At 29.8% G+C, this 12,218-nt stretch overlaps 1 protein-coding gene across 3 annotated transcripts in view; it reads left to right on the top strand.

The window, feature by feature from the left end:
- The window catches only part of blot (solute carrier family member bloated tubules), a 228,339-nt gene that overhangs the window by 53,307 nt on the left and 162,814 nt on the right, over positions 1 to 12,218 (top strand). The gene's annotated exons all lie outside the window — the stretch shown is intronic.

Genomic DNA, 12,218 nt, shown 5'->3' with positions numbered 1-12,218 from the left:
ATAGAAATAAAATGTTATCAAATTTGTCTATAGAAATAAAATTTTGACAAAATTTTCTATAGAAATACAATTTTTACAAATTTTGACAAAATTTTCTATAGAAATAAAGTTTTGACAAAAGTTTCTATGGAAATAAAATTTTGACAAAATTTTCTATAGAAAAAAATTTTGACAAAATTTTCTATAAAAAGAAAATTTTGACAAAATTTTCTATAGAAATAAAATTTTGACAAAATTTTCTATAGAAATAAAACTTTGACAAAATTTTCTGTAGAAATAAAATTTTGACAAATTTGTCTATAGAAATAAAAGTTTTACAGATTTGTTTATAGAAATAAAATTTTGTCAAAATTTTTTATAGAAATAAAATTTTTACAAAATTTTCTATAGAAATAAAATTGTGAACAATTTTCCATAAAAATAAAATTTTGACAAAATTTTCTATAGAAATAAAATTGTAAACAATTTTCTATAGAAATGAAATTTTCTATAACAATTTTGTACAAAATAAGAAATAAAATTTTGTTTTTGTGATATTTCGTTTCTTCGGTTTATATGCGGAGCCTCTTAGAGTAGCAAATTTCATACGAAATTTGGTACGTGGTGTTTAGATATGGCTTTTAACACCCATACAAAAATTGGTCCATATCGGTCCATAATTATATATGGCCCCCATATAAACCGATCCCCAGATTTTGCTTGCGGATCCTTTTGGATGAGCAAATTTCATCCGATCGGGTTGAAATTTGCGCGTAATGGCCACCAAAATCTGCAAATCTCAATCCGTTTGACTTGTACGTCTGGGGCATTATGTAGAGTAAGGTTACATTAATAAAAACCAATGTATCGATCATATTAAGACGACTATAAAAAATACCGCACATTACTGTCGCACTGTGGTCGGTGCTATATGGAGTGAGCGGCCAAAAATACTTCCAGTATAGGAATCATCGTGAAACTTCGGTCACGGCTTTATAATTATGTCACGACTATTTAATGATAAAATGGGATTGATTGATGACGTTTTGGTATATCCCCCCATATAGACCGATCTCCAGATTTTACTTCTTGGGCTTCTAGAAACTGTATTTTCTATCCGATTTGGCTGAAAATTGAAATCTAAAGGTATTTTAGAACCAAAAGTAGGTGAGCTGTTTTGGTATAGCCCCCATATAGACATGTTTTGGTATAGCCCCCATATAGACCGATCTCCCAATTTTACTTCTTGGGCTTCTAGGAACCATAGTTTCTATCCGATTTCTCTGAAATTGGAAATCTAAAGGTATTTTAGGACCACAAATAGGAGTGCCGAAAATGGCGTCTATCGGTCCATGTGTTTATATAGCCCTCATATAGACCGATATCCCGATTTTACTTCTTGGGCTTCTAGAAACCGTATTTTCTATCCGATTTGCCTTAAACTTCAAATACAGAGGTATTTTAGGACCACAAATAGGTGTGAAGAAAATGATGGTTATAGGTTCATGTGTTGGTATAGCCCCCATATATACCGATCTTCCGATTTTATTTTTTGGGCTTCTAGAAAACGTACTTTCTATCCGATTTGCCTAAAATTTAAAATCTAGAATTATTTTAAGATCACAAATAGATGTAACGGAAATGAGGTGAATCAGCCCATGTGTTGGTATAGCCCACGTATAGACCGATCTCCCGATTTTACTCCAAGGGCAGTAGTTTTTATCCTGTTTTCATGAAATAGTAAAACAAGATTGTTTTGAAAAGTCGCCATATTTTCATCGATATATTTTGAACCACTTAACTTATCACAGATCCAATTATACATGTATGTTCGTAATCTCAATACCTTGCATTCAAGTACAAACAACGATATAATCGGACATTTTTAGCTCGAGGTATAATTTGTTTAGTGAAAAAAGTCAGATAAACTAAAAATAACGGGATATCTCAAAAACGGTTTCATAAAATTTTTTTAACCTTCATTTTCGAATTCAGCAGATCAAAATATATAATAAAAGTTATCAAATGTACATTTTCAGTGTAAACTAGTGTTAACAAACACCACACAAAAATTCATATTTGGATATAAAAAAACAAGACCACTTCGGTATTAGGGAGATAACACAAAGGGGGGCAAAAGAAAGCAGCTGATTTTTATCAATTTAGAATCTTGAAATATTAACTAATAAACCACAAAAAAATCCCATTGGAGACTTCAGGCGGAAATACAACTAAAACTCTACATGAAATTTATATATAAGAACGAACGAACACGAAACAATGAGACTGACAAAAATTGATTTTATAACAAATTTAAACCAATTTGTACACAGTTTTTTTTTATTTTAAAATATAATTAATACCATTTAATTCAATAATCATTTCGATTTATTTCGATAAAATTTTTTTCTTTTGTTTTATTTATTTAAAAGTGCACTTAATTGTATACTTTTTCACACTTCAAAAACCAACTGCTTACTTGCTCTCTCTTTTGAAGCCGTTCTCAAAGAGTACAGATGGAATAAAACCAAAACAAATACACATTGTAAAACCTTGTTTACATAAGAAACAGTGATGCCACACTTTTTGACAAATTTCTAACTTTGATTTTTTATTTTTGGCCAAAGGGATCGACCACGGTGTGTCGGTCCGGTCACACTGAGCAAATATTTGACAGAAATCAAAAAAGAATTTGTCACCACACTCAAACCAGCAAACATTTTAAACTCATATTGGATATATAACATCAGAATAGGAGCATTTTCCAAAAACTATATCCAGACATTTCAAAAATGTCCCTGGAAAAAAGTTTGACACTCATTTTGGTCAAATATTTGCTTAGTGTGACCATACACTTTGATGCATTACCTATCTGCCATCCTGTTTTATATTTACGTGTTCAGTAATTTCAAACAAATTTCTTTGTCTGTTTACGAACTCGGACCACTGTAAGATTTATTATTTGACTCTAGTACATTTTCTTTCAAGTTTTTGATCATGGGTGTCTGTCTGTCTCTCATTTGCTTATGATAAGCTTGGGTTTCAAAAGAAAATGAAATGGATTTTAATTTTTCTGGTGATCATTACTAATGGGTTCATTACCCTAAACAAAATTGTTTTTATATTTCTTGCCATCATTCTATATTAGAAGATTCGGAGAAGGAGGATTTGTTGTTTTTTGTTTGGTGACAGAACCTATGAAATTTAAGATCAAACAATATGCAAACGTTTATAATTTCTTCTTGTCGCAAACAGCTTTTTTTACAAGAAAAGTATAGAATTTTTGAGATAATCGCTGATGTCATTTACAGGATTTGGAAACTGTTTAATAGAAACTCGCTCAAAAAAAATTGTTTTAGTTTTCTGGCTAATTGAATCTAATAGCATATTAGATCAACTTTCACACACTGAAAAAATATTGTCGTGAGGCCAAAAATATCTTGTCTTTAAAATAGGAATGCGAAGTTTGTTTACCATACACAAAAACATAATTCTTTCCTCCCACATTTTAGAGAAACTAATATCATTTCCGATTTGCTTTTCGATGTATGGAAGTTTGTTTGGAAGAAAAGTATATACTTTTTGTGATAAACGTTGATTCTTTTGCAGGATGTAAAAACGATATCATAAAGACAAACTTAATTTGAGTGTTTTTTTTCTGGCTAATTCCATCTTCCCTCACATATTTTTCATTTCCACGAGGTTTATTTAGTTCTTAGCACCGTTTTCTGTAATACAAACCACGAAGAAGAAATTAGTTGATATTAAAAATTTTTTAAATTTTACGTTTCGCCTGGACGGGCGAATCGAACCGCGGACCATGCAGTTTGTAAGCCAACACACTATCCACTGGGCTTTTTCTGTCATCAACAAACAATTATCGCTATAGCCATCAACGCATATGCGTTACTTACAGTCACAAGCCGATGTATAGAAACTTTATTTAACAGAAACATACAAATGCAACAGCCGTTGCATTGAATTTGCAGCACTATGGTAGGATGCGAATTCAGTATTAGTTCAGAAGTCTGTGATATTTTGCCATATCAATATTTTTTTTTGATTCAAGGATTTACCACTTTTTTCGACAAAGTATTAATCAGTTTTACGATTTTATTAATTTTTGAAATTATTCGCTAAAAATATGACAAAAGCTAGTTATAAAAAATTTCATTCAATTTAACTACCCAGGATGTTCTGGGCCCAACGCAATGAAAAGAACGTTCTTTTTAAGTTGTGCCTTTAGAACAACATACAACTTTTTTAAAATTTTTCTTCATTACAAAGGATTAGATTAGGTATAGTGGCCATTCGCTATTTCAGGCTCACTTAGACTATTCAAATTGGTAAACTTCCCTCTTATCGCGGAGTGATGCGCAATTCCATATTTAGCTAAATGATAAGGGACATTATTTCTATAACCGAGCCTGAAAGGCGTTTCACTTATGATGAAACCACTTAGAGAAGCTTTGAAACTCTCAGAAATATCAACAGCCTTACTGAGATGGGATAAATCACTGCTCAAAAACTTTTTTGTGTTCGGTCAAAACTAGAATTGAACCCATGACCATTTGCATGGGAAATTTTATCGACTGTTGTTTAAGGGAAACATTTGCATCAGGAAAGTGCGTCTTCTACCAAAAATGGTAGATTTTCTGCTGTTTGGTAGATTGGTAGAATTCTTGATGTTTTGGTAGATTTTACAAAATATTCCTCTCCAACACATATTTCCTTTAGGAATAAAAATTTCGAAAAAATTTTCTATAGAAATAAAATTTTGACAAAATTTCCTATAGAATCAAAATTTTGACAAAATTTTCTAAAGAAATAATATTTTGACAATTTTTTTTTAAATAAAATTTTTACAAAATTTTCTATAGAAATAAAATTTTGACAAAATTTTCTATAGAAATAAATTTTTAACAAAATTTTCTATAGAAATAAATTTTTGACAAAATTTTATATAGAAACAAAATTTTTGACAAAATTTTCTATAGAAATAAATTTTTGACAAAATTTTATATAGAAATAAATTTTTGACAAAATTTTCTATAGAATTAAAATTTTGACAGAATTTTCTATAGAAATAAATTGTTGACAAAATTTTCTATAGTAATACAATTTCTATAGAAATAATATTTTGACTAAAATTTTCAAAAGAAATAAAATTTTGAAAAAATTTTGTAAAATAAATAAAATATTGACAACATTTTTTTAAGAAATAAAATTTTGACAAAATTTTCTATAGAAATAATATCTTGACAAAATTTTTTGTAAAAATAAAATTTTGACAAAATTTTCTATAGAAATACAATTTTGACAAAATTTTCTATAGAAATAAATTTTTGACAAAATCTTGTAAAGAAATAAAATTTTGTGCAAAATTTTCTATAGAAATAAAATTTTGACAAATTTTTCTATAACAATGAAATGTTGACAAAATTTTCTATAGAAATAAAATTTTCTATAGAAACAAATATTTTGACAAAATTTTTCAAAAGAAATAAAATTTTGATTTTTTTTAAGAAATAAAATTTTGACAAAATTTTCTGTAGAAACAAAATTTTGACAAAATTTTCTGTAGAAATAAATTTTTGACTAAATTTTCTATAGTAATACAATTTCTATAGAAATAATATTTTGACAAATTTTTTCAAAAGAAATACAATTTTGAAAAAAAATTTTAAAATAAATAAAATATTAACAACATTTTTGTAAGAAATAAAATTTTGACAAAATTTTCTATAGAAATATTATTTTGACAACATTTTTTGTAAAAATAAAATTTTGACAAAATTTTCTATAGAAATAAAATTTTGAAAAATTTTTTTATAACAATGGAATGTTGACAAAATTTTCTATAGAAATAAATATTTTGACAAAATTTTTTCAAAAGAAATAAAATTTTGATTTTTTTTAAAGAAATAAAATTTTGACAAAATTTTCTATAGAAATAAATTTTTGACTAAATTTTCTATAGAAATAAATTTTTGACTAAATTTTCTATAGTAATACAATTTAATAAAAGTCAATAGTTTTTCAAGCTTAAGATCTTCGTTTCCTTTATTTTTTATTTTTAATCCATTATTCCTGATATTTCGCAATTTTCACTGAATTGCTTCAAATAACCCCTCTGAAGAAGCAATTCAGTGAAAATTGCGAAATATCAGGAATAATGGATTAAAAATAAAAAATAAAGGAAACGAAGATCTTAAGCTTGAAAAACTATTGACTTTTATTAAAAAGAAAAAGATCGAATAAAACACCAAGAAACAGTAATACAATTTCTATAGAAATAATATTTTGACAAAATTTTTCAAAAGAAATAAAATTTTGAAAAAAATTTTTAAAAGAAATAAAATGTTGATAACATTTTTTTAAGAAATAAAATTTTCACAAAATTTTCTATAGAAATAATATTTTGACAAAACTTTCTATAGAAATACAATTTTGACAAAATTTTCTATAGAAATAAATTTTTGACAAAATCTTCTAAGGAAATAAAATTTTGACAAAATTTTCTATAGAAGTAAAATTTTGACAAAATTTTCTATGGAATTAAAATTTTGACAGAATTTTCTATAGAAATAAAATTTTGACAAAATTTTCTATGGAATTAAAATTTTGACAAATGTTTCTATCGAAATAAAATTTTGACCAAATTTTCTATAGAAATAAAATTTTGACAAAATTTTCTATGGAATTAAAATTTTGACAAAATTTTCTATAGAAATAAAATTTTTACAAAATTTTCTATGGAATTAAAATTTTGACAAAATTTTCAATAGAAATAGAAAATTTTCTATGGAAATAAAATTCTAAAGAAATAAAATTTTGAAAAAAAAAATCCTTAGAAACAAAATTTTGACAAAAATGTCTATAAATTCAATGTTTTTAAATTGTTAATTTTTGTGTTGGGTCCTGCTTTCAAATTCCATTGTGAGTATGTCCTACCTTTTTGTAGAAGTGGTAGCTGAAATAACTAAATAAAATAATAAAACATTTATTTCATACTAACCACACAATTTTGATCAAAAACTTCAAAATACGATTTTTTTATTGGATAGATTTTTGGTAATTTTTTTTTTAATATTGGTGATTATTTTTGACACGAGTGGCAACCGTACTTCTACATCAAGCTAAACAAACATATTTTAAACTCAAGAAATTTTTGTGCTCAAGGCAAAATTTCTCCTCTTAGGGTCCCGAGGTTCATAATCTGCTGTAAAGATCTTCTACACAGAAAAAAATTTCCGTAGTTAAACTAACGCTAAATTTAACTTATCTTTTTTGGAAACAAATTATTTGCTTTTATTATTTTTATCGAAATTTTCCACAGCATAATGAAATCTTACTTTTTTTAAGTATGTCTCAAAAATTTTATGAACTAAACGTGAGTATAAAGTTCAATGACCGTACACATAAGTTCAATATGAACTAAAGCAAAAGAAGATTTTCGTACGATTCCCAAAAATAGTAAGAATGAACTACTGTATGGTTAAAATGGTAACGATTTGGCGCCAATGATTTTCTTCTTTACTTTTAGTTAATTTTTTGTTCTATGAGATGATGTAATTTCGTGAACTGCAGTTAAAAAGTACAACAGGGCATTAAAATTTCCTGGTTTTAACAACGCTTTGTGGAAATCTCAAAATGTGGAGTAAAATTTAGTTCAATTTTCGTGCGAGATAGTTCATTCTTCCTATAAAACAGTTTACTTTTTTTCGGTGTACATTTCTCTTTACTCACATGTAAGTTTCAATTCGTATGCAAACTTTTTTCATTTCTTTTTACAGCTGACACTGAATTGGCTATGTCAGGTGTGTTACACCTGGTTGATTATTACACTAAAGTGCTCCATTTAACTCTTTTGAATCAACTTTCCAGACTTTGTTTATATTTTTACACATTCTATTAAAGAGGGTGTTCGACTTATTTTCTTCGTCAATGTTATCCATAGAACAGAAGTTCCATACGGGTTGTAGGAATAAATTATGATCATTGTTATTAGTTTTTTTTTTCAAAGTTTAGCTTTGATGCCATCACGTATTATATACCTTGAAAATTTTACGTAGTTGGGATGCATGACAAATAAATATCCGGTGTATCGCTTTTGCGCCATATTAAATGCCAGACGGTTGAGACATACGTATGTTCAACATCAACAAAAACATTTGTTTTTCATTTTTAAATAAATATTGAAATTTTCTTCCATTTAGTTGGGGAAAAATTTATCTACATATATATATATTTTTAATTATTAACAAAATTTAATTTTAAGATGTTTAGAACAGAGAAAGTGTTGATGAAATACTTGTATTTTGATGAATAAGTGAAGCTGTTTAAACAGTTGTGCTTATTATTTAATGCTGTGGTTGTTTTAATTCAAGCGTAACGCTATATTGGACATATTTATAAAGAAACCAGTTTCCATATGTTTAAAAGTCTATTATTTAGTAGTAGGGGTTGTTATCCAAAGTCGACTTTACGACCTCTTTCGACTACTTCTGAGAAAAACATATCATATAAATCTTAATTGATTTTGGAGCCACCGTGGTGCAATGGTTAGCATGCCCGCCTTGCATACACAAGGTCGTGGGTCCTGCTACACGCTCACAAAAAATCGCTTCTGTAACATATACTCCCAAACATATTTTGCTTCAAGCATATACATTTTTGGGTATTGCCCAAACATTTATATGTTTGATCCCTTCCAATATATAATATGTTTGAAAGCATATTGGTCTAAACAATATATGTTTGGGTAGTCTAAGTTCCAAACATTTTGTATTTTTGCATCCAAATTCAATAATGTTGTCTTCCAAAAAACAATATGTTATTATGTGAACATATAATATGTTTGGAAGCATTTTGCACCCAAAAATATTATATGCTTAAAAAAAATTCTCCCAAACAATATTGTGCACAAAATTTTGTTTATTTATTTATATATTTACAATCATAATGAATTATGAAAATAAACAGGTAATATAGGTGCTAACAACATAGGTTTTCGACCTGGATGCTCAAAATTTTGTTTCTGCCCAATTGTATATTCCCCCACATCTTTCTCACTTCCACGAGATTTTTTAGTTCTTAGCACATTTTTCTGTAATACAAACATTGTAGAAGAAATTATTCAATTGTATGATTTTTTTATTTTAATTTTACCTTTTGCCGGACGGGGATTCGAACAGCGGACCACACAGTTTGTAAGGATCAAAGAAGTAGCTGATCAATTGCCCAAGGAAAATAAAATGTTAATTTTGTAATAACAAGAAACAACCACCAACTTAATTCAATATCGCTCCCTGTTAAATAGCGCTCCAAGCTACTAAACACATATATGTGTATAGGCTATTTCTAAATTAATATATGTTTGCATCCAAGCATATTATATTTACAAACATTTTATGTCCCAAACATAATATGTTCTAACATATTAACATATATGTCCCAAACATGTTATGCTAGTTTATGAACATTATATGCTTGCACTCAAAAATATTGTGTTTAAAAATTATAATGTTTATAGCCAAACATATGAAAAACAGCCTTTTTCATCCGTGTACTTGTTTTAATTATTTTCTGAATTCAAGTCGTTGGACCATTTTCCACATTTCTTGTGAATTTTATTCATCAACATACCAGAAAACTAAGCACCCTATACTCATTTCATAAGCTACCCAACGTTTCCTATAAATTCCAAGTAAATCGACGAAGTTTAGATTTTTCAATTGTATACGACGGCATTCTTTAGGTTTTAATCTTAAATTCAAATGTGCCATTTCTTACTTAATAGAGCTCTGGTAACCGTTAATATAGCTCTGTTAACCTGTTACAATTACTCTGTTAAAGTTAAATTTTGAAGAACGTTCTGTCGTTCCTCGTAACAGAAAACTACAATATGCCTTATATCAAATATTTGATAAATTTTCGAAATATCATGTAAATTGGCACTTGGAATCACTTGATATATGTTCTGTTTTTTTTTTTGCTATTTGGCAGAAGAGAATAATTATCTCACATTGTCAACGAAGAAAAATATCATTTTATATACATGTTTTAAATTGTATATATTTTTTCCCTGAACTGGATATGAGACTGTGGGTAAACAATAAACAGTCTTATCATATCATATTCATATCTGTTTATTTTCTGTTTTAATGTTTGGTGTCACATTCTTGCAGTTTGCATCATTAACCAAATAGAAATGTACGTAAATGCCTGCACGCACAAAAAAGACTCAAAAATTAATATTTTTTGTAAACAAAATCGGGTACACTAATAGAAAAATCTGTTACCTCTATTAGCAGATCTTCACGGTTTATACCATACACGACGAAAACGATTGTTTTGCGGAAATTTGGGGATTTTGCCATAAAAATCCCCAAATTTCTGGAAATTCCCCATCCCCATCCCCCGATCCCCATTTGTAAAGTGGTTTTCTCGTCGGCTGAGGTAAGCTCAGTCACCTCCAGGGTATCCGGACCCAGTAAATTTACAAATTTATTAGCGGTTCCTCGAATATCAGTCCTCGCTGAAAATTCGGTTCGTTGATAATCGATGGTGGATGCGAACGTCGGTTCATAGTGATTCGGTAATTGATGAGAAATTAGATTCGTTGATAATCGGTAGTCGATGGAAAAATTCGGTTCGTTCATGATCGGCAGATGTAGAGGACTTCGGTTTGTCAATGATGGACGGTTTCTGACTCATCGATGACCGAAGACTATTGCATTCGTTGAAACGTACATTATTTTTTGTTGCCGAGTAGTTCGGTTCGTAGACGATTTGGAAGTTGTGTATTCGTCGATTTGTATTTGAACGGGAACTTGTTTATTCGTCGATTTGGAAGTGATCGGGAAGTGCTGCTGAGATCTTTGGTTTTCAGACGATTGTTAGTGTTGATACAGTTGGTTGTCTAGATTGTCAAGTGGGGAAATGTAGGTCAGAAGGTTTCTTGTGGTGGAACAGTACACGCAGAGAAGGAATATGATCACCTCAAACATGTTTCAAGAACAAAATGTTATTTTTGTATGGTGACCATGTAACATGTTTGTCAGTAAAATGTTATTTTATCGTCAAATATAACCTGCTTGCCGAAATCAGATACATGATTTCCGAGAAAATAACATGGTTACGAAAACCATGTTACATGGTCACCACCCAAAAATAACATTTTGCTCTTAAAACATGTTTGAGGTGATCATATTCCTTCTCTGGGTGTAGGTCTGAAAGTCTCTGTGAGGAACAGTCGGCCCGAAGGTTATAATCATAGTGGATCGTTACAAGGTCTCTGTGGAGAACATCAGGCCTCAAGGTCTTCGTAGAGAACAGTATGTCTGAAGGTCTCTGTGGTGGAATAGTAGCTTTGAAGACCTCTATGGGAAACAGTAGGCCGGAAGGTCCCTGTGGGGAATACTAGGACAGACGGTCTCTGTACTCGTTTGGGAATAAATTCATCAGGCGAAAAATATACCCAATTTGGGAAAAATACCCAGTAATGGCTCTGGTATTGGCAACACCGAGAGAATCGAACGAGAGCAACAGGTTGGTGCTCTACTTGCGAGACATATTTTGATGTGGATGAATGTGTTTGCATTCATCCGTCTGGCACATTAACGAGGCTCCCCCAAAAATGTTTAAGTCGAAACATTATCAGGTATGAAGCCTCAGCGACGAAGCTAATTTTTGGATCAATGGGTACGTAACTACGCTGAAAAACACAAGCCCTGATCCAAAGATGTTGTCTTTACACTAATGTCGCAATTCTTTAAGACATAATTATTTTTATACCCTCCACCATAAAGGGTGATACGGTCAAAATTTGGTCAAGGGAAAACGCGTGTAAATCGGTGAAATCGTTTATTTAAAAAATCAAATTAAATTTCTTTTTCAAGTTAAATTAGTATAAAATTCAGCTTTTCCAAATCCGAATTGCCGGGCCTCACGCTTGACACCTGCCATCAGATTTTGTACAGCCACCTTGTCCACCTTCTTCGCCGCAGAAAGCCAGTTTGCCTTGAACTGCTGCTCGTCCTTAGCAGTTTTTTGGTCTTCTTTAGGAACAACCGTGTTTCTTCAGGAAAGGCAGCAGACGTTTCAAACACTCTTTCACGTAAATTTCTTGGTTGACAGTCCCGGAACCTATGAAAATGCTGCTTTTCAAGCCACAGGTACAGATGGCTTGCCAACCCAGATATTTCTTTGCGAACTTTGACAGTTTTATGTGCTTG

This window comes from Haematobia irritans, chromosome 4 (genome assembly GCF_050003625.1).
Source record: "Haematobia irritans isolate KBUSLIRL chromosome 4, ASM5000362v1, whole genome shotgun sequence".
NCBI lineage: Eukaryota > Metazoa > Arthropoda > Insecta > Diptera > Muscidae > Haematobia > Haematobia irritans.
This window is presented reverse-complemented; position numbering and strand designations above follow the sequence as displayed.